The 23,275-nt window shown below is 40.1% G+C and overlaps 1 protein-coding gene across 1 annotated transcript in view; it reads left to right on the plus strand.

The window, feature by feature from the left end:
- Positions 1-23,275, plus strand: part of PID1 (phosphotyrosine interaction domain containing 1) — a 264,516-nt gene that overhangs the window by 66,981 nt on the left and 174,260 nt on the right. The gene's annotated exons all lie outside the window — the stretch shown is intronic.

Raw genomic sequence — 23,275 nt, forward strand, 5'->3', positions numbered from 1 at the left:
CATTCTTGTCTAGAGTTGAGTGGGGGCTCTGCTATAGAGTGGGCTTGCGTTGTTTCCTTTGCAAAGTTCTGGCCACTCTCTGTCATACCCTAAGAAAGCCAAGCCCTGATTTCCACTTATCTTCTTATAGCAGGCCTGCTTCTCTAATTCCTGCATCACTCCACGACTGGAAAGCAGAGCACTGATTCCCAGCCCCAAACTCCGTCTTCGTCCCTCTCTATCAGCCCCTCTGTTTCTCTTCTAACACCTATTTGTCTGCTTATTTATCTGCCTACCTACTACCTGTCATCTACATATATTTCCCTATTTTTCTTTCTCTATCGCTTTCATTACACCAGATGGATTATAGGCGACACTCACCTATAGCTTAAATGTGTGTGTGTGTTAGTAGCTCGGTTGTGTCTGACTCTTTATGACCCTGTGGACTGTACCCTGCCAGGCTCCTCTGCCCACAGGATGTTTCAGGCAAGAATACTGGAGTGGGTAGCCATTTCCTTCTCCAGGGGATCTTCCTGACCCAGGGTCGAACCTGGGTTTCCTGCATGGCAGGCAGATTCTTTACCTTCTGAGCCATAGGTCTAACAAATAGTACTCTGTTTGGTTCAGAATGGTTTCAGTGAGTTTATAGACTTGCAAATACTGTTAAGAGGAAGGAAGAAAGGGAGGGAGAAGGGGGAGGAAGAGAAATGAAGGAAACAGTGAAGGGAATGCATTCTATGATTTTGGAGAAGCAAAAAGAAAACTCTTCTACGTCTCGGCATGAACACCGAGCTGCATTCTGCATACATGTGTTTTATAAGCCCTTTTCTATTCTATTTAAGATTTGCAATAGGAAATGGGATCTTCACCCTCTAAAACTAGTGTGGAGAAATAAATGTTTCTTCTTGTGACAGTTGTTACTAGGACCAATTATAGGCACAGGTGGGAAGTGGTAAAAGAGAGGAGACATAGCAGTGAGCCGAGAGAAAACCTTCCTGTCTGAACTGGAGTCTCTTCGTGGGGATTTATGAGACCCTGCTCTAGAGAGGCGAGTGACTGGGTAGTGGTGGGGTGCTTGTCTTTCTACTTTGCAAAGCAGTGGTAGAGAAAGCTAGAGTCCAAGGACACCTGGCAGGGCTCGCGCACTGAACTCAGGAGCAGGAGGACTCAAGGAAGCCGTCTCCATCACAACCCAGCTGGTGTTGGGATTTAAAAGAGGAAAATGTCAGGAACTGAAGCTTGCGATTGCCTCTGATGCAGGTGCAGCTAGAGCTGTGAAGTGGGGATGCTTTCAGAGAGGCGAGGGGGTTCCCGTGAGTTCCTCTTCTGAGCCTATAGATGAGGGTAGTAATGACCACACAGTCACAGCCGTAACAGCTTACTGTTTCCTGAGTAAGGCCTGTTTTAAAAACCCGGTGATAGGTGGTCAGGCATGGTAATCAAGGCACCTGAGGCTCTAAAGATTGAAGACAGCTACAGATCTGAATCACTGCAGAAGTATTGAATAATACCAAATCCAAGGTTTTATCTCAGACTTGCATGAAAACAACTGCCTAGCTGGGAGGAGGCAGAGAACCCTGAATTTTTATCAAGTAATTATTATACGGCCAGGTTGGTGCAGGTCTCACAGTCCACATCTGAGAACCGCTGGGTGAAGTGATTTGCCTAAGGACGCACAGCACGTCAATAGCAGATCCAGGTCCAAACCCGGCTGCATCTTTTGCTCTAGATTGAGTTCATCTGCTGAAGCTAGGGTTCCCTGACTGTTTGATAGGTTTAATAAGGTTTGATAATAATCAAAGACAGCACAAAAAAGAAAAAAAGAAACTCATTGTTGAGCATCTCCTGTGCTAAAGTAGTGTTCATATGTTTTTATTTCATCCTGTGCTCACACTGCAAGGTGAGTATTTTCCATTCACATTTAAAAAATATTTTTAATTGGAAGATAACTGCTTTACAATATTGTGTTGGTTTCTGCCATATAACAATGCAAATCAGTTATAATTATTACATATATATATGATTTGCAGTATATATATATATATCTTCCCTCTCTCTGGAGCCTCCCTGCCCGCTCCCATTCCACCCTTCTAGGTCATCACAAAGAGTCAGGCTGGGCTCCCTGTGTTACACAGCAGCTTCCCACTAGTTATCTGTTTTACACATGATAGTGTGTGTGTATCAGTCCTACTTTGCAGAGCAGGATACTGAGGCTAAGGGAAGTTCAGTGCCACATTTATGCCCCCATGGTTTTGTTTAATGGCAGAGTAGAGTAAAATTCAAAATCTGGTCATCAGTAGGGTGACCTCATACCAATGCCATACAGGTGTTTCTTGAGATTTCTTCCCTTTAAATCTTACTCTAAATTGAATGATGTAAAACATGATTTAAATGTTTCTATTTATTAAGTCAATAATTACATAAGGAATAGGAAAAGCAAAATTAAATAGAAGTGTTTCCATTTCATGTCTAAGGGGAACCAAGCTATTGATCTCTCAAGCCTTTATCAAAAGGTAGTCATTTCTCACCTTGCTTCTCAAAGGATGGGCCAAGGATGCAGCGTCAGTGTCACCTGGGAGCTTGATAGAAAGCCAGACTATTATCAGGTACCACTGCACAAGTGTTGACCCAGCATCTGTGTTTTAACAAGATCTCCGGGAATGTCTGTGCACATAAAGTTTGAGAAATACTGAACAGTTGCTGGAAACCAGATACCTTACAGAGAAAGAAACAGGCTTGTCGTCTGTCATCACAAATGTGAGAAGTGATGGTTGACAGAGCAGAAGCCTGGGGTTAAACCCTGGAGATGGTTTGTAGGTCGAACTAATGGTACTGATACGGAAAATGAGATGTTTGATTTGGTTGCTTTTGTAGAGCTGTCAGTATATTTATTAAACTTACAATGTTAGAGGTAAAGTTCTAGAATTGGATCCATTTACCTTGGAACATAAAAACATATAGCAGAGTGCTTCTTATGTATGAGTGTATCCAGTGCTTTTTGATCATAAAGAGTTTTATTGTTTAAGTTTTGCTGGGAGAACTGGATTTAAGAGACTTGTCAGGATGCAAAGTCTATTTAACTGAAATAATTGTATTTTGCCCTGATTATTGTTTCTCTATTACTTATATTGCTTTCCTGATGACTCTTAGGCAGAATATGATAAACACTGAAATGCTAAAAGGCCATATTAGTCATCTCTTATTAGAGTTGTTAAGATCTTGGTATTGGTAGTTATGTAAGTAATCACTTGTTAGCAATATTTATTTCTGTAGGCAATAATTTTTAATTTGTTTTCATGAGGAATGTCCCCAGAGTGTGGCTTACAGAGGAATCTGAGCAATAAAAATCACTTTAACAAATAGTTTTGTATGTATTTGTATATTTGGTCTGAGTAAGAAAAATCTGCATTTCATCCAAAGCACAGAGGATCTATTTCCGCATCAGCCTGATAATGAGACAGTAATTGGTGTGTAAGCCGTTCATTCTCCAAGTTTTCTCACGGGGCATAATTTGTCTCTTATTTGTCAAGGATGGGTTCTGGGAAACAACACTGCCATTCATGATGGGCAGAGCAAATGTACTAAAACATTATCATAGCTGGGATTAATGGTCCACTATGGATTTATGTCAAGAATGTTAATGATTTGTTTGTGAATAAGTGGGCCTGTCGCATGGTGAAACAGTGGCCTGCAGAATTGCTGAATGCACAGTTTGCTTGCAGAGGATTCTTGGAGGAAATAAATACTCTTGCCAGGCCTTTTGCATCTCTTAAATCGCCACTGTGAATTGACTTTGGGATGCGAAATGGTGGCATTTACCTTACAAAATCCTGGGCTTGCAATTGCTGATCTTGTAACTCTAAATTTTCCTGATATAGCGCAAAGAAAGTATATCTTTTAAGGATTGAATATAATTTATTTCTGGTAAAATAGTTTGAGAAAATAATGATTTGTTTTAACCTGTCATTGAACAAAATCTTTCCACCACTACCACCACCACCCCCATCCTGTCACCAGATTACATGTTCTTTTTCAAAAAACATATTAATCTGTTGAAGACATGAATTTGGAGTAGATTTTAATTGGTAGATGAAAGTCAGTTATTGCCAGGCAAAGTTTAGGAAATGAAAAGTGAATCAAGATTATATAATGATTCATATACATACACATAGACTGATATATATATGTGTGTATGTATAGTGTGTTTATGTGATGGTGTGTGTGTGTGTGTGTGTGGCTTGCAGTATAAATGTTTGTGATATAATTTAATGATGTATATGTTAGCTACTTTTTATTTATTTATTAAAAAAAAAATTTTTTTTTAGCTACTTTTTAAACATCTACTTTTTATGAATGATGATGTTGGCCTTCTCTTAAAAAGAAATTTAAACTTAACTGTTATTCTATTTACATTAAAAAAGATTAATTTCTTCTTTTTGCTTTGGAATAGAACTTGTGTTCAAAGGATCTTAACTTAAATACCAAGGTAACTTTTTAGAAACTTCGGATTGCAATCTGGGAAGTTTCATACCACAAACATGACCTAAATGATTTTAACACCTAGACTCCTATATAATAAAACGAATGTATCATACTTGTTTCATGAAAGTGACATCTATTTGCATTTGCTAGCCAGAGAACATCCATAATGATGAATTCCCTTGATCCTTAGAGCAGTCCTAGCTATTCTGTGGTTATAAAGTTATGGTGTCAAGTCTCAACGCAGGGTTATTTGAGTCCAGGTCTCATGTTCTTTCTGTTGTATCACAGGATCAAAATTCATGTAGCCTCTATCCCCATGTCCCTCTCTCCCCTCTGTATTGCTGTCAGAACTGTCATGGATGAACTTATCAAATGCTATTAAATCAAAAGGGTGGGCACCAGTGGGCTTCTAGGTATCAGAGAACTCCTTAGCATAAATGCAGTTTATCTGATTCTTCAAGGGGTCCATGATCGCCCCAAAGATCATTTATCTGTATACCAAATCATTAGTGCATGTCTGCTCATACCGGAGTGGATAAACATGTGCTCCCTGTTCATTTGTGAGTTGCTCTCATTCCTCTCTAGTAATTTACCCTCTGTGTAAATTATACTCCGTCCCAAACTTGCAGCTTGGGTAACATGCAGCAAATACATAGACTTGACCTCTCTGACCACTGTGAAGTTCATCATCTTAGAAGGGATTGAGAAGAGACAAGTGGGTATTGATCAGGGCTCTTTCAGAATTAAGAGAAGAACACGAGTTGTCAAATTTTCAGCTGTAATGGACCTCAGTACAGTCTGTTATGTGGCACACGGTTAGATTTGGAATGGAGTTGTTAGCAGAGACATATTAAATCCAAAGGGGATGTGTTGAGCGTCTGTGGTTGACAAGGCATTGTTCACATGCTTGGCAAGGTAAAGAGGTGTGAGTGCTGGGTGGGATACTCGGGAACTGGGTATGTCCATTCATGTGTAAATTGTGATCAGGGTTCACCTGTGTGCAGGCTCCTTCATTTCCACTGCTCACATTTACTTCCATTGAATGTTAACATGTTAACCACTTCAAGGTAAGAACCCTTCACTAGAAGTACTAAATTTTAGTAGTATAGCATAATGTCTCTGGTATAGAAAGCATTTGTGGTTATATGATTTGTTTCTCTTATATTCATATATCTTAGATTTAGAATTTCCTTTCCCTATCCAATTGACAGATGTGATTATAATAAGACTAATTCTGCAGAAAGTTACAAACCCATTCCACCACCTGTGGCTCCACATTCTGTATCAGAAAATTTTCACCTCGTTCTATCGCCCTCAAGTCTGTCATCCTCTAGGACAATAATCTGAAGTATTAGAATCACCAGGGGCTTTCATTAAAAATAGAGATGCCTTTCTCCTACTCAGAAATCTATTGTAACTAGCATCCCAAAGGATGCTGATGTAGAATGGGCTCTGTGCATGAAGTCTATAGATGGATAATCAACAAACCTCTGAAATGGTTTTCTAGATTTGGATTTTGTCATTTTTCTGGGGACAAGATCCAGAGTTTTACTTAGATTTTCAAAGAAGTCTGAAATCCAAAAAGAGTTTATAAGCTTTTGTTCTTGTGACTGAAATGAAGGCCATTAATTGTAACCTTGCACTTGTTACCATTTGAGCTTGGACAGTAAATGGATGGAATTCATAGGCAGTGAGATGAAATCATACTATAATGAGAAAACTGTAGCAAGAAACCATTTTACTTTCAAACCAAAAAAAGGACTACTTCTGGAATACTACTTTATGTACTTTGTCAATAGCACTTAAAATGTAATAATAGTTGATGACCAGGTGACATTTAGTTGATGACCAGGAAAGATCAGCTGATGTTATAGATGCGAAAGTACATTATTTTTTATACCTTACCTGAGCCAGGTGAGATGGACTGTGCAGATACCTTACATTCCTTTAGTAGAACAGGCAACCTGAAACCCCCTTCAGTCAATTGGCCACCCCATCCTACTGCCCCTGGAAGTTTTGAGTTCATGGCAAACACCTCATTCATTTTTCACAGGAGTAGAATAGTAAAAAGGCATTACTAACTCAGAGCAGACATAGTGTTTGTGTAGATGTAACAATCATGTTATCAAAGTAATTGACTTGAATTCTAAGAAAAATTCCACTTTGAGGTTGAAAGAGAGAGGTGACTAAAAGCCAAATTGATGCCTGCTCTGGATTCATGGCTTCGTCAGTTCTCTAAGACTTCTTGGTAATGAGGACTTTTTGCGGAATGGTGATAAGACCCTCATAGTCTTTACACATGTTTTCTCTGCTTCCAGACAGTCAAATTGATAGGTAGTTTTTCTTTAGGGATTAGGTGCACTTTTAAAGAAATATTTGATGATTGTTCCCTGAAATTATCAGGGTGCTCTCTGTGAGTGAAGATACAAATAATTTAACTACCAGCTTCCTTTCTGTGTCTCTTTACATAATGGCAGGTGGCAGAGAGGAAGCACAGGCCTAAAGATACTGTAGTAAGGAGCTGCAGTAATGTGGCTTTGGCTGCTTAAGACAGGAAAAATCTATCATCCTCAGAGTCAGAAAAACTGCTATTGAAGCTGACAGGTGTATGATTTATCATTGTGTGTGTGCGGGCTAAGTTGCTTCAGTCATCTAACTTTTTGCGACTCCTTAGACTGTCGCCTGCCAGGTTCCTCTGTATATGGGGATTTTCCAGGCAAGAATACTGGAGTAGGTTGCCATGCCCTCCTTCAGGGGATCTTCCCAACCCATGGATTGAACCCAGGTCTCCTGCATTTCAGGTGGATTTTTTATCATCTGAGCTACCAGGGAAGTCCAAGAATACTGGAGTGGGCAGCCTATCCCTTCTCCAGGGGATATTCCCAACTCAGGAATCAAACCAGAGTCTTCTGCATTGAGGCAGATTCTTTACCATCTGAGCCACCATACTACAGTAAAAATTAATTAATAATTATAGAAAAGAAATATACAATTTACAGAGGATCAACTTCTCACCAGTTAACACTCACCAGTTATAAGGCTTCAGACAGGGTAGAGTGCCTTTGTAACATCTGTATGTACAAAGCCATGCTGATGTTAGTTCAGCCATCTGCTCTTTTCTCAGAGCCTGTTTAATAAAAGGGAAAAAAATAAAGCTTTGTGATACACTTGCTGGGAACAGCTCTCTGTATGTCTTCACTAGGTTGGCCCCAGTAAAGAAGGGAGGGGCAGGCTATTTTGCTTAATTAAGAAGAAATTATAATATTGATAGTTTCATACCCGGCCAGGGCCTCTCTTTGCACTGGACCCAGCATGAGTTGAGAGAATGAAGCAGTGGAGTTACCATTCAGTTCAATAGATTTGCAAATAAATCAAATTCCCTTCTCCAAGTTCCTCCTTGTTGGGGGATCTGTGCTTCCTGCCGGAATGAGGTCAAGTAAGCATGGGATTCAAGTTGACTTCCTAAAAGTGTTGATGGAAATTATATTTGAATATATGTGTGTGTAACCATATGTAGGGACATTTTGCTATTTGATTGCAAAGTTAAATTTCTTTGATTATGACATGTGTTTCATTATACAGTCAAGCTCTGACTTGCAAAATACTGAAATACTGTTGGAATACTGTAAGAATCGATTGGCTTTGGTGGAATGATATTCTCATTTTTCACGTTAATTTTTTAAATTAGAAATTTCCCCTTCAACTTAAAGGGGTATATTCCATGGAACATTAAGCAGATTCTCTCAAACTCAGTTGTGGAGATGGTTTTATAGATTTTGTAAATCCCAAGCTTCCTTGTGGAAGCATATGCTAATTAACCTCAGCTATACTTTATGATCTGTGTCTTTATCTTTTGAAAACATTAATTTCATTGTTTTATAGCCAACCCCACAAATGTGTATTTATTAAAAGTCTTCTATGAGCCAGGCCCTGCTGTAGGAACCAGAACAATGGTACCAATACAATTGTGATGGAAAGCCAGAGTTCTTGCTTCCCAGGAACTGCTGCTCCCATAGTGGGAGACATGTAGTGGTATGCATACTAACAAAAATGAAAATGTAAATTAACATAGTGCAATAATATAACCTAACACCTGATGCAAAGAGCTGACTCATTTGAAAAGACCCTGATGCTGGGAAAGATTGAAGGCAGGAGGAGAAGGGGATGACAGAGGATGAGATAGTTGGATGGCATCACCAACACGATGGACATGAGTTTGAGTAAACTCCGGGAGTTGGTGATGGACAGGGAGGCCTGGCGTGCTGCAGTCCATGGGGTCGCAAAGAGTCGGACATGATTGAGCGACTGAACTGAACTGAACATCAGGAAAATGAAATGAGGTAATGTGATACTTGGTGGGAGCCAGGTTTAGCTCAGGAAGAGATGGGAGGCCTCTTTGAAACAAATAATAAAAAGGAAGTGGTCTCATAAATATTTGGGGGAGGTATATCGTAGAAGGAAGAAACAACACCTACTAAGACTTCAGGTTGGAAGCAATCTTGGTCACAGTGTTTAGAACATTGTGAGGTTGGAAAAATAGTGAGGAGTTAGACCTATTTGCCATAGTAGGCAGTTTGGATTTTATCACATGAGTGATGGGAAGCTTGTGGTGGACCTTAAACAGAGAGTTGACAGATGATCTCCTCTTGCAGAAGAGCATTGTTTTGGAGAATGGGTTGTGGCAAACAAATGTGGAGGCAGAGAGGCCAGTTATGAGACTGTTGTACTAAGTCTGGAGAAGACATGATGCTTTTTCAAGGGAGATGGTGAGCAAGGGTTGCATATAGGATCAATTTTGAGTATAGCTACAATAGAATTATCAATAGATAGGAGTAGACTCTTGGAGAAAGAGAGAAATTGTCCCCTAAGATTTTAGTTTAAACAGATAGGCAAATTCACTGAGATGGGAGGAAAGAGATGGTGGCAAATTTCTCTTTGGGGGAAAAACTGTGTATTGTTTTGGCCATATTAATTCTGAGGTACTGGTTCAGATACCAAGGATACTGAGAAGGTAAGTGTATATACAAATCTGGACCACAGAGGAAAGGTCTTGTCTAGGCATATATTGAGAGTTATTGGAATATGTCATTGTTTTGTCGCTCAGTCATGTTCAACTCTTTTGTGACCCTGTGGACTGTAGCCCGCCAGGCTCTTCTGTCCATGGGATTCTCCAGGCAAGAATACTGGAGTAGGTTGCCATTTCTTCCTCCAGGAGATCTTACTGAGAGATTGAACCCCTGTCTCTGTATCTCCTGCATTACACGTGGATTCTTTACCACTGAACCACCAAGCCCTATTGGAATACAGCTGGAGTTTAAAACCACTGGGTAGAGTGGTGTTACCTAGGAGAGAGTGTGAGCAGAGAGATGGTCTGAGAACAATGCTTCCTTGCTGGCTTCTCCTATACTAGACCCTGACATGTGCTACCATATAACTGCTGCTAAGGACAGATGCTGAAACAGATTATTATCTTACACTCTGTGAATGTCTGAAAGCTCTTTATGCTACATAGTCAGTTCAGTCACTTCGTCGTGTCTGACTCTTTGCGACCCTATGGACTGCAGCACGCCAGACTTTCCTGTCCATCACCAACTCCCGGAGCTTACTTAAACTCATGTCCATCGAGCCAGTGATGCCATCCAACCATCTTATCTTCTGTCATCCCCTTAACCTCCTACCTTCAGTCTTTCCCAGCACCAGCTTCTTTTCCAATGGGTCAGTTCTTCGCATCAGGTGGCCAAAGTATTGGAGCTTCAGCTTCAGCATTAGCCCTTCCAATGAATATTCAGGACTGATTTCCTTTAGGATGGACTGGTTGGATCTCCTTGCAGCCCAAGGGACTCTCAAGAGTCTTCTCCAACACCACAGTTCAAAAGCATCAATTCTTCAGTGCTCAGGTATATGTTGCATAAATAGTTCCCTAATAAATTATGAAAAATTCAGGCAAAAACCTCATGTGTCTTATGTTTTGTATTTTCCTAGTGTATTTGTATTGGGACTTCCCAGGGGCTTCAGTGGTACGAAAATCCACCTGCCAAGCAGGAGACATGGGTTTGATCCCTGAGTGGGGAAGATCCCCTGGAGAAGTAAATGGTAACCTACTCCAGTAGTCTTGGCTTGGGAAATCCCATGGACAGAGGAGCCTGGCAGGCTATATCCAGGGGGTCACAAAGAGTAGGACACGACTTAGGGACAAAACATCAGCAACAGAAGTACCATGGGAAGGATAACACATTTTGAAGAGGATCTGTGCATATAGTTGCCAAGAAATGTTTGCTTGAAAAGTGGAGATTGCTTTCTTAGTGTGCCAACATTTTATAGCCTCTTGTTACTTTAAACCTGAAAGCTATCAGCATTTTTGTCACTGGTTGGATTTGGACCAAGAACTCAGAAAAAATTTCACTTTAGCTGTTCAGTGCTACCACCACTTTATAACCTTGGATTTTGAGCCAGAATACTAGATGCTGAGTTGATTGAGTTTTACAGAGTTCTTTTTGTTTTATATAAAAGAAGGAAATGAATTTGAAATACTAGTGAAACAGTCATAAAAGGAGAAACGATTCAATAGATATCAATATTCCTTTATATGAAGGATTCCAAAAAGATGTACAGCTTAGGCTATAGACAAGACATTGGAGGTGTCCTCATTTTCCCACTTTATGAAACTCAGAAATAAAAGCAAAATGAATTATATTAGCTGTACTCTATTATGATAAATTTTTACCTTGTCGTGGTACCGGCTTGTAATTGTTTACCATCCAAGACAATGTATTTCACATTTAATGTGAATTGTTTCTATAATTTTAATTATGTTTTATATGACATATAGTGGCAAATTTGTTTCACTTGTACCTTGAAAAAAGAAGTATGATTTAAAGGAGAAGGGGATGACAGAAGATGAGATGTTTGGATGGCATCACCGACCCGGTGGACATGAGTTTGAGCAAACTCCAGGAAATAGTGAAGGATAGGGAAGACTGCAGCTTATGGAGTCTCAAAGAGTCAGACATGACTTAGTGACTGAACAACAAAATTGGTTTATAGTATACAATTACATAACATGGGTTAAAGCATAATTTCTAATTACTATTGTTAAGTGGTGCCACATTCTTATCATATATCTTTTTGTTTGTCTGTCCTTGGATTCTTAATTTTGGTGCTTCTCTCAGTTTGCATCTTTTGGTGCATTTCTAAGAGAAGAAGGAAATGTTGATGAACTATATTCTAAGCACTTGCAGTCTTTAATGGATTTTTCATTGTTTTTATCAAAATTCTATATTGCTCTGGCGGAAAATAGAAAAATACATGATCAGCTGTTTCATTGCTACATTGTGGTAGCAAGAGCCTGGTATCTCAAAATCAGTAAGGAGGGGACCAGATTAATAAACTATGGAACACCCATGCTCTGAGTACTATTCAGTTATCAAGTGAAAATCGCTCAGTCGTGTCTGACTCTTTGCAACCCGTGGACTATACAGTCCGTGGAATTCTCCAGGCCAGAATACTGGAGTGGGTAGCTTTTCCCTTCTCCAGGGGATTGTCCCAACCCAGGGATCGAATCCAGGTCACCTGCATTGCAGGTGGATTCTTTACCAGCTGAGCCACAAGGGAAGCCCAATTCAGTTATGAAAAGAAGTTAAAATTTATCTCTAGTACCTATTTATAAGCTAAAAATAATAATGTGGAGAAGACTACGTGAAGTATCCTATTGTTTAAGGAAGGAATGAAGAAATATGAATATATGTGTATATAGTATGTATTACCTCTGTGTGTTTATATATGTTGTCTGTGTACAACACACAAAAGCAAATTATTTGTGTAAATGAAAGAACTAAAAACTGAGGTCACTAGAGAGAAAGGAGGGTCAGGGTGGAGGAGCTAGGAATAGAAACTAGAATTTTCTAAACATAGAAAAAGTTTGTAGAACTATATAAATATTTTACATAATTATAGATAAGATTAAAGCAGAGTAAAATATGTATTTTCTAAAAAGTAAAGGTAAATTTAAACAGTGAGGTGTAACTGTATCAAGTTGGTGATTTAACTTCATGGAGAAAATTACTTCAAATGATTATAAAATATTTTCATCTTTCTGTCCATCACTAGTGAGATATAGCCAAAAAGAACAAAAAGAAATCTGCAAAGATACATTAAAATGTTTTATTAATCATATATTTTACTGATATTGTTATAGTAGTTATATTGGCATTGTTATTCTGAGCTGATTCCATGTATATATTTATATGTATAATATATACACATATTTTTACATTAAGTATACATGTATATGTATATATTCATAAAACAGGTATGAATAATCATTTTTCTAATATTTCTTATTGCACAGTATCCTATACTTTATTACTCATTTATCTTGTGTGTTCAGTCACACTCAACATATATTAATACACAAATAGTAGTATATATATTATACTTTATTGTATCTATTCTGTGTGTAGAATAGAATAGACCTGGGTTTGATCCCTGGGTGGGAAAGATCCCCAGGAGGAGGGCATGGCAACCCGCTCCAGTATTTTGCCTGGAGAATCCCATGGACAGAATAGCCTGGTGGGCTACAGTCCATGGAGTCTCAAAGAGTCGGATACAACTGAGCGACTAAGCACAGCACATTCTATGAGTATCATAAAATGAACCAAATTACCGATTACGTTCATGTCCTTAAGGAACCAAGATTTTAGTAAATATGCATTCCAAGAATTAAATATAAGCCTTATAATCCTAAATTAGAATTGGAAATATTTCTGTATTTAATGTAATCCTATTTTCATTTCATTGCAAAATTCATACTTTTTAGTTTTTAATTTCCTTGTTTCTTAGAGGTGATGTTATCATATATGCTATTGAACTTGCAAAATGGTTTTCTAAAATTTTCTTCAAATTTCTATAGCAAACAATGTGTGAAAGCTAGGTGATTCTTCTGCTCCACCTCTAAGAACTTCATCTAAGTTTTTAGAATGACATTCTCTTTCTCTTGTTCCAGAATATCTTTGAAAGGTTCTGTGTGGGTTTCTTTTTTAAGAAAAATGTCTAAATCATAAAGATTGAGTTAGTAATAAATCATCTTTGGTCTTTTGTTGCTTTAATTCAATTACTTAGCTTGTATGTGTGTCCTTTTTTTTTTTTTTTACTTCCTCTGACCCTGAGATTAACTAGCCATTTTGAAATTATGTTTTGAAAACTCAGAAAGTTCAATATACCCTTGGAATAGCTGTGGGTCTTCCTGAAGCCCAGAGCAACAAATTAAATTTAATTCCCTCTTAGAATTTTCATTAGGTTTTCTGGACCATAGCTCAGAGGCAAGGGACTGGAGATTATTCTTGTTATGCTCGGAGGTAATAAGTCCTTTTTGACAGTGTCTTTCCATTTCGCAACTTCAATGCCTCTTCACATTATTGCCTGCTCTCTTGGGAGGCCATTTTGAAAATAACATATGGCTTCCCTTTCATTGTGTGAAACCCGTGTTTAATTTGGCTGGGAGAGCAAATTGTACTTGACATCAATTTTACTTGTTTTTATTTCTGGAAGAATGACTCTGAAAGGTCATTTTCCAATAAAATTATAATATAATTTTATTAAGTGCATTGTATTTATTTATTACATGTTAATTAAGTTCTCATACACACACACACCTATTCACACATGATGTGAGGCATAACAAAACAAAACCCTTGTTTGTACACTCCAGAGACCTGACTCACAAGAGCAGTAACATTATTATTCGTGTTTACATGGAGCCTGTGAGGGAGACCAACAATGGCTACAGATTTGCTGCTGTTTCTCCATTGGGAGATTGGGAGGTGGAGTCTAATTCCATCTTTGAATCTGAGTTGGCTTTAGTGATTTCATCAATAGAATGTGGCAGAAATGACTTTCTGAGACTTTTGGGGCTGGGTCAGAATAAGCTTTCCAACAGCAGCTTCTGCCCAGGACTTTCTGAACAGTCTCTTTAGGAACTCTGAGTCACCAGGTAAGATGTCTGACTACTTTGAGTTCATCCTGGAGAAGTCACGCGCAACAGTGCTAGCCAACTATTCTACTTGAAGCCAGCCTTCTAGCCATCCTTACCAAGGCATAAGGCAAGTGATTGAAGCCTTTCTGATCAACCTGTCCACCAGCTGAGTATCACTAAGCCATTTTAGCATCAGGTGGAGCAGAAGAATCACCTAGCTGAACCCTGCACAAATTCCTGATCAATCAAGTTATGAGATTTATTAAAAAATAAAAAAGGATGTTGTTTTAAACCACTAAATTTTGGAGTAATTTGTTATGCAGTAAAAGATAACCAGATTAGAATATGTACATTAATCTCTTAAATGGAGTTTGAATGTGATGTATAAATAGTCTATTGAGGAAGCAGTGTGGAAGGACCTGGGATGTGAAAGTCTAAATTCTAATTTTGTTCCTAATAACTTGTGTAACTATGAGCAAATTGATCTCTTTGAACTTTACTATTTGGGGATATAAAAAGGAGAATTGTAAAATAATAACAATAAAAATGGTTGTTTTTCAACAATAACAACAATTATTATTGTTGAGGGTCCCTTGGACTGCAAAGAGATCAAACCAGTCAATCCTAAAGGAAATCAACCCTAAATATTCATTAGAAGGGCTGATGCTGAAGCTGAAGCTCCAGTTCTTTGGCTACCGGATGTGAAGAGCCAGCTCTTTGGAAAAGACCCTGATGCTGGTAAAGATTGAGAGGAGGAGGAGAAGGGGGCAGCAGAAGATGAGATGGTTAAATAGCATCACCAGCTCAATGGACATGAATCTGAGCAAACTCTGGGAGATGGTGATGGACAGGGAGGCCTGGTGTGCCGCTGTCCATGAAGTCACAAAGAGTCAGACACGACTGAGCAACTAAACAATAACAACAATAAGAATAGTAAGCCTCAGTGTAATAAAAGCAAGTACTTCCTGAATGCTATTATACAGGACACTGAAACGGAACTCGGTATTTTAATGCATTGTTTAATTTGTTTCCCACAGTGATTCTGTAAATTAGAGGTATTATTATTATTTTATTATTAATGCCAGTTTATGGAAGGTAAAATAGATTTCAGGAAATCAGGAAGCTGCTCATATATCCTCTATAAAATATACTTTTTAACCTCTAGTGTTCTATTGTCCTGTTTCTAAGATTCTTCAAATCATCACCTGCAAATTAATATCCTATTAGTGAGAGGTGAAGAATTTCTTTTTTATTGTACCAAAGTAAATTTCAGAGTTGTAAGGTAAAATCAGTGGTGGAAAGGGAATGCCAGAGTCTTTAGTGCAGTGTATCCCCGTACTGCTTATATACCGGAACAAAAGAACTAGAAATGGCAAAAGGTCACTCTTTTGGTCTTCAGTCATGTTGTAAGGAAGTCACACTTGAAAGTGTCGGGTAGACCTTGCAAGTGAAGCATACCGGTTACAGCAGTTGCCATATGCACAGTCTATCAAGATGGACCTTCAGTTCAGTTCAGTTCAGTTGTTCAGTCGCTCAGTCGTGTCCGACTCTTCACGACTCCATGAATCGCAGCACGCCAGGCCTTCCTGTCCATCACCAACTCCTGGAGTTCGCTCAGACTCATGTCCATCGAGTCAGTGGTGCCATCCAGCCATCTCATCCTCTGCCGTCCCCTTCTCCTCCTGCCCTCAATCCCTCCCAGCATCAGAGTCTTTTCCAATGAGTCAACTCTTCGCATGAGGTAGCCAGAGTACTGGAGTTTCAGCTTTAGCATCATTCCTTCCAAAGAAATCCCAGGGCTGATCTCCTTCAGAAGGGACTGGTTGGATCTCCTTGCGATCCAGTGGATCTTGGCAGAGGTTAAAAAAGGTACTTCAGTGACAGTTGGTGAGCTGTCTTGTGTATAAAAGAAAAATGTCTTCATTTTAATTAATAGTAAAATGTAAATTGCCCCAACATGTTAAAACGTTTTTTTTAATCTCCTATTTTGTTTTAATAATTTTTCTTCATTTTTATGCTTGTAGTTACAAAGAGTGTGTGTTCACATGCATTGGAGGGAGGAAGGAAGCAGGGAAAGAAAAGCGCTAATACTCACTGTGTAGCTTGCCAGGCATTCTGCTAGGTTCTAGCGCCCGCGCTGTTAGCTAGCACATATGCTGCTTCGGGTTTAAATTGTAAAACGTTTAGCATTTAAATTTTGGAGATTATTTTGGTTTTTCAAAGCCACAGAGTTAGTAAAAGATGGGACTGGATTTTGAATTTATCTTCTAAATCCTTCTTTCTGCTGTATAAAATGCCTCACTATCTCTTATAAGCCTGCTCTTTAGTTGATGAGATTTATTTTACTTTCATTTGATTTACCAATTCTTTTAAAAATCTTAATCCAATTTAAGAGTGCTGATTCACTTACTGCAGGGTGCTCTGAACCTGTTCATTTTGGTTGAAGTATTAAGAGGGTCTAAATATAAGCTCATGAATGAACTTGCTGAGTGGATTGAAAAATACCCCTAAGCCTTTGAGGCCTTAGGTTACAGGGTGTGTATGATCGGTTGGGCTCACATTTATTTTTGATGAAGACCTCTTAGAGTCACTAGTGAATATTTTGTGTGATTTAGTGGGGACTGCTGGACTGCACTGTGCCAAATTAGCCCTGGAGGAGGAACTCGGATGCATAAGACTTTCCTTTCATTCTCTTGAGAGAAAACGTTCACATTCTTGGAAGATCCCTCTTCTCAGAGGCCTAGGTCAGGTGGCTGACTTACTGCCTACCTGCATTTGATACCTGTAGACAGTTTCCTATAGCTCAGCTGTTCTGTAATGGGGGTAGTTTTGCCTTCTCCCCGAGAGATACTTGGCAATGTCTGAAAACAGCTAGGAGATGCAACAGTTATCCATTGGGTAGAAGGATCCTGCCAAACATCCCACAACTCTAGGGCGTGCCCCACAGTACCACTTGCCAACAATGCTGAGCTTGAGAAAGTAGAGTAGGTTTTCTCAACTCTATTTTTTTATTATTTCTCCCTAAGAAGCCTTTCTAGACATCTTCCCCTAATTACACTCTCCCCAATGAATTTCAATATATTGTACTTTATAATAGTTTATCTACTGTAGTCCCAGGACTTCACAGGTGGCTCAGTGGTAAAGAATCTGCCTACCAATGAAGGAGACACAGGAGATGCAGGTTCAATCCTTGGGTCAGGAAGATCCCCTGGAGAAGGAACCCACTCCAGCATTCTTGCCCTGATAATCCCATGGACAAAGGAGCCTGGTGGACTGCAGTCCATCGGGTTGCAAAGAGTCAGACAGGACTGTGCATGCATACACACACTATAGTCACATCTTTGCTTTACACATAAAAAGAATAAGTGTTCTTTTCAACCACCAAAACTAGTTTTTGCCCCTTTGGAGGTGATATGTTTCCATTGAGAGTGCCTGGCCTAGTGGACCACCTTGGGAACAGAGAGGCTTGTAAAGAACCCAGTTCACAATTAATTCTCGAATAAAATAGAACAATGCCAAGCAAAACAAACAAAAGTCAGTATGACTAGGAAATTAATGGGAATGCTGCTGCTGCTGCTAAGTCGCTTCAGTCATGTCTGACTCTGTGCGACCCCATATTAGAAGCAAAACATCTGCTCAATGCAGTATCATCAACAGTCATCTATGACTTGTAGGAAGGTTCACCAAACAGAGCCCCACTTTCTCTGTCTCCTTGAAATGGGGAAAAGGCCCCCAAGTTTCCCTTCATACAAACAATCTACAGACAGGAACTTCACCTTCAGTTCTCTCTACGTGCCCGTCTCTCCTGGAGTTGGACAATGAGTGGGCATCTCTGCTTTCCTTTGTCCATTCTAGCCATGCTAAGTGCCATCTGATAGATGTCTGGCAGTGTGCCAAGCGCTGGGAGTGCCACAGGGGCAGACAGACACAGACCTCCTGCTCCTGCAGCCGGGGCTGGTGCCTGGTGCTCATCCAGTTGTCATTTGTATGACACAATCAACAGAATTTTGATACCGTATGCCATTCCTGCAGTTTTTACATAACTGTGCTAACTGAAATATATACTCTCTATTGTCATTAAATTGACACACCTTTTTAGGTGATACATTTATTTTAAGACATTTATGTCATCGCTTTACATGGGGAACCAAGAGCACTGTTGTAAATATTTGGAACAATAAAAATTAAAGTGGGAAAAATTAATGAGGTGATAATGCTTTCTGAAGCTTCTGAGCTGGGAGCTGGTACCCTTTGGGCTAAAAAAGGAAGATTAGTGTGGAAAAAAGATGTTCGGGATACACTGGCACCAAACCAAGACTTTCTCCCTGATATTGTTTGAGAGAGAGTTGAAGTGGGCCTAACTGTCTCACAAGGTGATTGAATGCTAGGTAATGCTGTGTCTGTGTGCTACCTAAAATCATCTCATGGACTCCAGGGGTCTCCCCTACATTTTGGGAACACTGGTCCGACTAAGTCCCCATAGTTCTGTGCCTTTTCCATTTCTGCCCCTTGACCGTCTACTCCATGGGGTGTCATCAACAGTCCTCTAGAACCAACTGAGGTTTCTTACTTCCCTTTGCGTTCCTAGGACCAAGCACCATGCCTGGTGTGCACGGAGCAGCAGCTCTGTGTTTATCTGTTACTTGAATGACTTAATGAAGACGTGTGTGCTCACTGACCGTATGTGGTCCCAGGTAGTCCATAGGTCAAGTTCATGTGAAGCAGGGTTGGGTCCCACTCCCTGGGCGTGTGCTTGATCAACAGACCTTCAAGTGGATTTCTGCCTCCACCCTCCCTTGGCTGAGGGTACTGTGGTGCAAGAGTAACCTACCCAGCCACACCTGGCTGCTCTGTATCAAGGTCGAGGACATGTGGCTTCATAGATATGGAGAGGATTTTTGCAGGTTCTTTCAAGATTTAGGGGTAAGTGGAGAAGGTCAATCTTGTCCCATGTGCCTTAGATATATTCTTTGTTCTGAGGAGCGCTTAAGAAGAAGTTACCAGTAATTGTCATTGAGAGAAACTGAACATAGAAGAAAATAGACTTTACATAAATGTTTAAAGGAATGCTTACTAAAGACCAAAAGGTTTGAGGAGCAGTTATTTTATATGATCATCTCTTATTCTAGCATTGATTGCTGTTCAGTCACTCTGTTATGTCTGATTCTTTGCAACCCCATGAACTGCAGCATGTCAGGCTTCCTGGTCCTTCACTATCTCCCAGAGTTTGCTCAAATTCATGTCCATTGAATCCGTGATGCCATCCGACCATCTCATCCTCTGTCTCCATCTTCTCCTTCTGCCTTCAATCTTTCCCAGCATCAGGATCTTTTCCAATGAGTTGACTCTTCACATCAGGTGGCCAAAGTATTGGAACTTCAGCATCAGTCCTTCCAATGAATATTCAGGGTTGATTTCCTTTAGGATTGATGGGTTTTATCTCCTTGCAGTCCAAGGGACTCTGCTCTAGGATAAGGATATAAAAATGAATATCTCTTTAACAGAAGAGTCTTCTGAGTGGTACTGCCCTCCTCTTCTTCCTTTCCTTATTCCTTCTCCTCTCATCCATCTGCATCTCTACTACTCCCTCCTCTTTCTTTCAGGGAAGAAATATATGCACCCTAAAGTCTCCAATCGTGGGACTATTTTCCTCATGAGTCAGGCATGGGTAGAGCATAGCTGACCACCAGGGAATGAATGGAAGGTGGTCATAGAAAGTCAAATCAGGAAGGGTTCAGAGTCAGCTCTTAGCATTTCTTTTTTAAAGATGGAGAAATCTGGAGAGAATGATTGACTTATCTCCAGCACACTGCTTGTGGGTTATGATCCTGTATGTTTTATGATGTATGTACTGTGTATGAGGTAGGTGTGGTTTTAGGAATCATAGGAATAGGAATGTGAAGGGTAAGAATATTCCCATGGATGGAGCAGTACCAGCCTGTTGTTCAGCAAATATTTGTTTAGCCAGTTCACAGGAAGGATGCGGCAGACGCCTGATTAGAGTGGGTTTAAGAGAGTGTGGAAGGAGGGAAACTGGAAAAGAGGGTAAACAAACTTAGAAAGCTCAGTTTTTCTTCAGATTGGGAGAAATGGGAAAGTAGCCATTGGGAGTAGGGCCAGGAGAGGTAGGTTCAAAGAGGATTTTTTTTTTTTTTTAAGCTGGAGAAATCTACAGTATTTTTTTTCTGCTTATGGAAATGATCCTGTAGAAAGAAAAACATAAGTGATGTAAGGAAAGAAAGAGTCTAATGTGTCTGAGTGGATAGGAGAAGATAGGATCAGTGAGCAAGTGGACTGATTAGCGAGCAACACCTAAGAGTAGGTGGGTATCTATGGCAACTGGAGGCAAGGCAGAGTCTCACAGGACAAATGCTTAGAGATGCTTCCTTCTCTCTGCATCAGCTTTCTAGAGATAGAGGAAGTGTGTTAGCTTCATAGGGCTACTGTAACAAGGTTCCAGGGACCAAGTGAAGTTAGAAACTAGTTCCCTAGAGAACCAGAGCTAAGAGCATGTATATAGAGAAAGAGAGTTACTGTAAGGAATTGACTTACACAATTGTGGAGGCCGAAAAGCTCCAAGACCTTTGGACAGCCTGCTGGAGACCTGGAAGAGTCCATGTTGTAGCTCCAGCCTGAGTCCTGAGTCGAGTCTGAGAACCAGGAAGGCCGAGTGCGAGTTCAAGTCTGAAAGCTGAAAGGCTGGAGACCCAAGAAGAGTTTTAGTTTGTTGCTCAAACACAGGTAAAGTTGGATGTCTTAGCTCAAGGTCCATCAGGCAGGAGGAATTCCCTCTTACTCCAGGGAGGGTCAGCCTTTTGGTTCTAATCAGGCCTTCACCTGATCGGGTGCTGCCCATCCACATTGGGGAAACAATGTGTTCTACTCAGTCCACCAATTTCAATGTTCCTCTCTCCACGGAACCATCAAGAATCTTGTTGGACCAGATATCTGGTCACGTCATGGCCCAGTCACGTTGATACATAAGATTAACTACCACAGAGGCTTAAAACAGTAGCAATTCATTCTCTCACAGTTCTGGAAGCTAGAAGTCTGAAATCTGGGTGTTAGCAGGGTCAGATTCCTTCCAGTGGTTCTGAGGGGGTGTCTGCTCCAGACCTCTTTGTTTCCTGGCTTCAAGGGTTGCTGGCAATCCTTGGTGTGCCTCGGCTTGTACACAGCACTCCAAACTCTGCCTTCATTATTACATGCAATAGTCTCATGTGTGTCTCTGTTTGAATTCCGTCTTAGAACACCAGTCATTGGTTTAGGGGTCACCTAATCCATAATTGTTGTTGTTCAGTCACTCAGTCATGTCCCACACTTTGTGACCCCATGGACTGCAGCATTCCAGGCTTCCAGAATAACCTCATTTGAATTTGATTATATGTGCAAAGACTCTGTTTCCAAATGAGGTCACATCCACAAGTTCCAGAGGTTAGAACTTCAAGAATAGCTTTTGGAGGGCACAATTCAGCTCACAGTAGGAGGCAAGACACTCAGCTGAGGGTGAAGACAGGGAAAAGGGGAGGTTAAAATAGTCAGATGAGAGAGTGGGTAAATATGGACTTGCCTGGTGGTCCAGTGGTTAAGGCTCTGCACTTACAGTGCAAGGGGCATGGGTTTGATCCCTGGTTGGGGAACTAAGATCCTGCATGTCACATGGTACAGCCACGACCCAGAGGGATGGTATGGGGAGGGAGGAGGGAGGAGGGTTCAGGATGGGGAACACATGTATACCTGTGGTGGATTCATTTTGATATTTGGCAAAAGTAATACAATTATGTAAAGTTTAAAAAAATAAAATTAATTAAAAAAATTAAAAAAATAAGAAAAGAGCAAATACTATATGAGAAATACTTTTAAAAACAGAGAGTGAGTGGGAAAGTCAATGATTAATGAATTGCAGAGAGTGCTGAGCAGTTCAAAGTACCTGCTTGTGGTTCACAGTCATGGGCTCCTTGCGAGACCAGCCAGCATGGATACGTGGGTTTTCCCAGCCATGTGCATCTCTGTGTGTGCAGCCTTGACTTGAAAAGAAAGCTGGTATTTTACCAGAGTTGGTTTTCCAAGGGAATTTGATAAAGTGGTCATTAAAGGTGTATAGAAGGGAATTGTTATAATGAATGACCTTGAATATTAAGCTGTAAGGAGAACTGAGAAGACATGAGAAAGTGGATCAGGGGGGACAGGTGACAGATGAGTGGGTTGAACTTCCTGTCTAGTTGAAGATGCTGAGAGTCACAGATACTAATAAGAGATCATGGTCACAGACTTGGATGCTCAAAATGGAACTGTGGGCTGGTGGCCTTTAAGAACCTAAGATTTTAAATACATTTCCTAAAATCACCTATCCCTTGTCCTAGGGAGCCTCTTGTATTACTTTTAACTGTGGTGTTCAGTCTCCTTGCCCTAGGCAAATTTGGAGGGTTATTCATTTTCATTACAATAAGTAATCTGTTCATACAGCTGACACTTGCTCTATTTCTTGCCTTCATCAGTTAGGGAAGAAAATCTCTGGTAAAGTCTACAAAGAGAAATGAAGCAGAGTGTCATGTCTGAGCTGATCTATTGCAGTTCAATGGTTCAGGAATTCTAAATGTAAAATTAAGATGCTAAGGATATTGTAGTTTATGAATTGGAATCCTTTAATTATCCATGGAGATGTTTTCCTCAGAGGAATATTTGGAGATAAGGCATCAGTCTAAGTTCTTGGCTTCCCTGTCATCTTTTGTTATTTTATAATGTGATAGCAAATATGACTCCCAAAGGTATTTCCTGATGGGATCTTTGGTCTTGTTAGACCCTCCCATCAGGCTCTCATCGACTCTTCATGGACGGCAGAAT

The sequence above is a fragment of the Bison bison genome, unplaced genomic scaffold (assembly GCF_000754665.1).
Source record: "Bison bison bison isolate TAMUID 2011002044 unplaced genomic scaffold, Bison_UMD1.0 scf7180017864068, whole genome shotgun sequence".
Taxonomy (NCBI): Eukaryota; Metazoa; Chordata; class Mammalia; order Artiodactyla; family Bovidae; genus Bison; species Bison bison.